The sequence below is a fragment of the Rhinopithecus bieti genome, unplaced genomic scaffold (assembly GCF_001698545.2).
Source record: "Rhinopithecus bieti isolate Rb0 unplaced genomic scaffold, ASM169854v2 scaffold_12573, whole genome shotgun sequence".
Taxonomy (NCBI): Eukaryota; Metazoa; Chordata; class Mammalia; order Primates; family Cercopithecidae; genus Rhinopithecus; species Rhinopithecus bieti.
The window spans coordinates 1,122,050-1,127,730 of NW_016807321.1; the positions used below are offsets into that span (position 1 = coordinate 1,122,050).

General features: G+C 63.0%; 1 protein-coding gene and 1 pseudogene across 1 annotated transcript in view; both read right to left on the reverse strand.

Annotated features, from left to right (window-relative positions):
* On the reverse strand, positions 1-383 carry LOC108535250 (class E basic helix-loop-helix protein 23-like; annotated as a pseudogene).
* Positions 1-631, reverse strand: part of LOC108535291 (class E basic helix-loop-helix protein 23) — a 3,339-nt gene extending 2,708 nt beyond the window's left edge. The window contains exon 1 of the mRNA XM_017881215.1: positions 415-631. The gene's annotated coding sequence lies outside the window, so the exon portion shown is untranslated. The remainder of the gene's footprint in view (positions 1-414) is intronic.
* Positions 632-5,681: the final 5,050 nt, after the last annotated feature.

Below are 5,681 nucleotides of genomic sequence, written 5' to 3' on the forward strand. Positions count from 1 at the left end.
GCGCCGCCGCTCGCGCGCGTTGATGCTGAGCCGCAGGGACCGCTGCTCTCGCGGCCGCCGCCGCCCATCCCCAGCGCCCCCCGGCCCGCGCCGCCGCCGCCGCTGCTCGAAGGCGTCATCCTCGTCGCCGCTCTGTTCGCCGCTGCTCTCCGCCGCCGGAGCTGGGGCGCCAGGTGCGGGCGCCGTGGGTAGATCGCCGCCCGGGCCCGGAGCGCCGTAGCCGCGGGCCGCTTCGGGACCTCGCGCCGCCCCGTAGGCGAGACCCGCAGCCGCCGCCGCGTAGCCGTGGCTCAGTGCCAGGTACGCGTCCCCGACAGCGACTTGAGCTCGGCCATGGCCGCGCCGCCTGGGCTCGGGGGCTCGCCGGGAGGGCGGATGCTCATGCGGGTGAGCCACCCCCAGGCCCGCCCGAGCCCGCCGCTGCAGCTGCGATGCGGCTCCCGGCTCTGCGCGTCGGTCCGGCCTGCCTGCGAGTCCCAGAGCCTCGGAGCCCGCTGCCTCCTCCGCCTCTTCCTCCTCTCCCACCTCCTCTCCCTCTCAGCCGCGGTGCGCAGGGGGCGGGCTCTACCGCCCACTCGCCCCCGTTTCGGTTTTAAGCCGCGGAGGCGCCCGGTGGGACTTCGCTGCTGTCCAATCAGGGGGACCGGGTGAGCGCCTCTTCCCGGAGCCCGACTCCACCAGCGCCGCAGGCTGATAGGCCCGGGGTGGAGGCTCTGGAGAGGGGCGGCGCGGGGCGTCGGGGTGCTGGAGCGTTCGTACTTGCTTCTCGACGACCCGGCTGCCGCCTCCGGCCGCCCTGGGGATTCCGCACTAAACGCACGCGTCCCACATGGGCACCCGCCTCGGTCAGTCTTTGAGTCCGACCCTAGCGCAGGAGTCCCCGGCGACACTCAGGGGCCAGAGCAGGCGGCGGGCAGCAGTATCACCAGCGCCAGCGCCAGCGCCAGCGCCAACACCCTGTCCCGCTGAGGGGCCGCTTCGGGTCGGGGTCGGGGTCGTGGACGCTGTAGTCCAGCCGCGGCGCAGCGTGTATCCGGAGCCCGCGCACTCCCCACTCGGGGCTCCCTGTGGCCAGGCTTGAGGGGCGGAATAAGAGGGAGTTTCTAGAACCTGTTGAAAAACGCCACGAGCGTTGCAGGCCGGGGAGGGCAGGAAGGTGGAGGGCAGCGCAGCCTGGAGCTCCCCGGGTGTGTCGGGGTGGGGGGGCTCTGTGAGCTGCAGGACGGCCTCCTCCCTGCCAGTCGCTTCCTGGGCATCTATCAGCGAAACGCGTGGGGCTTGGTGGGCTTTCCCGGAGCCTCGGAACCCCTGGGGTCCAACCACACTGCATGGGAATGTGGCCAGCCTCGGACTCGCCTTTTCAGTCCTCTTCCAACCCCACATGAAGACCAGGACCCCAGCGCTTCTCCCAGGTGGGAACCTGCCTGCAGGCCCGGCCAAGTGCTGAGGCTGGAGTGTGCTGAGGGATAATGGTTTCTCCGCTCTTCGCTTGAGTGGGAGACTGGGCCACCCTGACCTCTGGCACGAGGTGGAGCGGCCCGTCGGGCCCTTCTGTGTGACCTGGGCAGAGCCGCATACCCTCTGTTCTCCAGGTTCTGCCCCAGGAGGAGCCACAGAGATGGGGCTGTGTGTGCAGCCCCGGGAGGGGAGTGCGCGCTGCATGTGTGTGGGGTGGATGTGCTGTCTGGAAGGTTCTGGGAACGCAGCAGTGACCGGCCTGCCCGGTGGTTCCCTGCCATGTGCGGGGTGTGAGGAGACAGATGCCTGGATAAGTCGCTGCGGGAAACTCAGGCTTTTGTCCTGGCGGAGGGGAACGGGCCTGAGGCAGCCTCTGCGGGGCCGGCGGCCTGTCTGGCTGCGCCTCCTGTGGCACCGGCCTCACCCCCGGCACACGCTGGCCAGGAGCGCAGGGGCCCCGGGGACGGAAGCGTCTGTCTGAGGCCCTCTCCTGGGCCCCACACCGCCTTCGGGGCTGATGCAGACCGGGGACTGGGGAGACCTGGTGTGGAGGAGGCCGCTGTGTTGGGGCCTGGGTCTGAAGGGTGAGTGGGTGTCCTTGTGGCCACGGGCCGGGGTCGGGGGAGCATTCAGGTGGCCAGAGGCGGCCTGGCACGGGGGAGGGCAGTGAGGGGCCCCGGTGGGTCCGGGACCAGGCCTGTGGGCCGTTTGGATCACTGGGGAGTTTGGTCTTTATGGGAAGAAAGGCGCCATTCGGAGAGCCACCCTGGCACTGCTGCCGGCGCCGTCCGGGGCTGCGGGGCCTCCTCCTGGGCCTGGACTGCAGGGCTGGCGGGGGCCGTGGGGGAAGGTGGCTGCACAGGTCCCCGGAGCGGGAGGATGGGGTTGACCAGGAGGGGAAGCTGTGGACCCAGAGAATGTCGGAGGCCCCCGAGGGGAGGTGCGGGCAGCGCTGGTGGGAGGCCTCGGAGGGGTACGCGGTAATGGGCATCACGAGCGTGGGTGAGAGCAGCTTTTAAAGCATCGGCTGGAGCAGGGTCCTCATTAAAGCCAGAGACGCTGACGCCGTGGGGCTGGGCCGGGGCTGGGCCGGGGCTTTGGGAGGTCCGAGCTCCCCAGCAGGGAGCCAGGGCTCTGGGCCAGTTCCCAGGCCCAGTTGATCAGGAACCTTCAGTAGGATCGACCTCGGTTTGCTCAGACGGTTGGAGGCAGGGATGGGCAGCGGGTAAGGGATGGGGCGCACGACACAGCACCGCGGGAGGCCCTGCTGCGGCCCCTGCAGGACCCGCCACCAATTCCGGGCTTCAGCCCAGCGAGCGTCAGAGGCGGCGTTTTCGGGGCGACGCTGCCACCCGCTGGCTGCCTGGGAGATTGCGGCTCAGAACCCGTGTTTCTCAGGGGGGCCGGGAGGGGTGAAAATGCGCGTTCCCAGGCCCTCCCGGATTCTGCTCAGGGGTCGCTGGGGCTGTTTCACAGGCGCCCGCCCACATGTTAGGGGAGCTGGAGGAACCTGACGTCTCCGCCCTCGAGTGCCCCTCCGAGCTGGGGTTGGACGTTTGCACAGGAGCAGGTGAGCCTGGGGGATTGAGGGCTGAGCGGGGGTCCCAGCTGATGAAGCAGCCCCGCACCTTGGCCAGCTTCTCGAACCTCCTGTGGTCAGAGACTGTGGAGAGTGGGAAGCGGCTCGTAGGCGTTTACCAGGCCAGCTGCTCATACTTTCTGGCCTCAGTTTCCACATCTGTAAAGTGGGGTCTGTCCACAACCCGTGTGCTCTAGCAACGGCCCTGTGGAGTGGGTCTTCAACTGCGGACTCACTTGTCCCGGGCTGTTCTGAACCAGTGGTTCCGGCGTCCTCCCAGGAGACAGGACCTGTGGCAGGGCAGCAGTCCCTGCAGCGGACCCTGGCTCCCACCGCGCCCTGGCCCTGGGGGTGCCCAATGACCAGGGTGTGCTGTGGCCCCAGTGAGCACCCTGTGGGCGTCACTGCTGTCCGTGCTGCTGGGATTGGGTTGTCACCACTTGGGGAAGGGTGGTCTGGTGGGGCACAGTGGGGGCACCAGGTGGTCAGGCTGGGTGGGAGTTGAGCCCCCGCTGGGTGGCAGGAGAGGGAGGGAGCCCCTGCTGGGTGGGGGGAGCGGGAGGGAGCCCCCGCTGGGTGAGGGGAGTGGGAGAGAGCCCCTGCTGGGTGGTCTTGGGCCAGCCAGCTTCTTGCCTGCAGGGCATGGAGCTAGTAACTGGAACAACCCACCCTGCCCCTCCCAGAGACGGTGCCTCCTCAGTGCTCCCCTTTCAATGCTCCCCTTTCACAGGACGTAGGGTCTTCTAGAGATCAAAACAGGGAGGAGGAAAGAAATCCTACCTGAGGCGCCTGCCCCAACCCTTGGACCTGCACTGTTTGATTTTTAGGGACAAGGCCCAGGCCCTGGGATTTGAAGACTCCACTTTTGCTTTCGTGTTTATATGTGCTGTGTCATATGTTATCACATGAAGTTGATCACTGTGACCATTTTCAGGTGCACAGCCCCGGGGCATTGTACACATTCGCCGGGTTGTGCAGCCGACGCCCCCAACCATCCCCAGAACGTTTGTGTCTTCCCAAACTGAAACTGTCCCCAGTAACCCCTGCTCCCCTCCTACCCCACCCGCTGGAAACCACCACTCCGCCTCCCGCCTCTGCGTTTGACTGCTCCAAGTACCTCAGAAAATGGCCTCATGCGGTCTCTGCACGTTCACGTCCGGCTTATTCCCAGCGTTTGGCCCGTGGGAGCGATGAGCGCACCTGTCCAGCTCCTGCTTTCATTTCTTTCAGGGAGTTCTCGCGTGGTCGTCAGAGGTTCCCACAGCAGCTGCACCACCTTACATTCCAACAGCAATGGACAACGGCTCTAATTCCTTCGTATTCTTGCAAACACTTATTATTTTATGTGGTTTTTTTTTTTGAAACGGAGTCTCGCTCTGTCCCCCAGGCTGGAGTGCGGTGGTGCCATCTCGGCTCACTGCAAGCTCCACCTCCCAGGTTCACGCCATTCTCCTGCCTCAGCCTCCCGAGTATCTGGGACTACACATGCCCACCACCACACCTGGCTAATTTTTTTGTATTTTTAGTAGAAACAGAGTTTCACCGTGTCAGCCAGGATAGTCTCAACCTCCTGACCTCGTGATCTGCCCGCCTCAGCCTCCCAAAGTCCTGGGATTACAGGTGTGAGCCACTGCGCCCGGCCTTTTTTTTTTTTAAAATAACAGTTATCCTGCTGGATGTGAAGGGGCATCTCACTGTGGTTTTGATGTTGCGTTTCCTTAATAATTAATGATGTTGAGCATCTTGCCTTCAGTGTATAACTCCTCCTTTTCATGGTGGTGATAAGTTTGTATTAGAGTTCCTGTGAGTGACACGGTGGTATCATTCCTTCTGTCATTTATCATGTCTTAACAGTTTTCTTGTCAAGCATCACTAACAAATAGCATATTTTACATAAAATGCATCGATGGGCCAGGCGTGGCGGCTCACACGTTATCCCAGCACTTTGGGAAACTGAGGCGGGAGGATCGCTTGAGCCCAGGAGTTGGACACCAGCCTGAGCAACATAGTGAAACCCTGTCTCTACAAAAACTAAGACAAAAATATCAGCCAGGCATGGTGTCGTATGCTTGTGGTCCCATCTACTTAGGAGGCTGAGGTGGGAGGATCACTTGAGCCCAGTAGGTCGAGGCTGCAGTGAGCCGTGATAGTGCCACTGCACTCCAGCCTGGGTGACAGAGCAAGACCCTGTCTCAAAAATTAATAAATGAAATGAAATATAAAATCATAAATAAAAATAAAAAGCTGTAATGGCCAGTGTTGGACATGGGACGGCTTCAGCGCGACACTGTCTGAAAGATGCCTGAAGAATATTTCCTTTCAGCCTCCTCACGCTTCTGCTGATTTGGTTTCACAGCCTCAAACATGGGTTTGGGTTGTGATTTTTTTCTGTGAAATGTGCTAAGGTGCGAAGTCCCTCAAAAAATGGAATCGTGCAATCTTTGTCCTTTCGTGCCTGGCTTATTTCACTGAGACTGCGGGTGACTCTGCCCCTACCCCCACTGTTGCTGTGGGTGTCAGGTGGTGAGGGGTGCCTGAGCAGGGACGGAGGCCCCGCCCTGGGGGCTGCTCAGCCTTCCCACACCTGACTCCTGGTGTCTCCTGCTGAGCATCTCTCGGTGGCACTGGAACGCCCCCTGTGCCC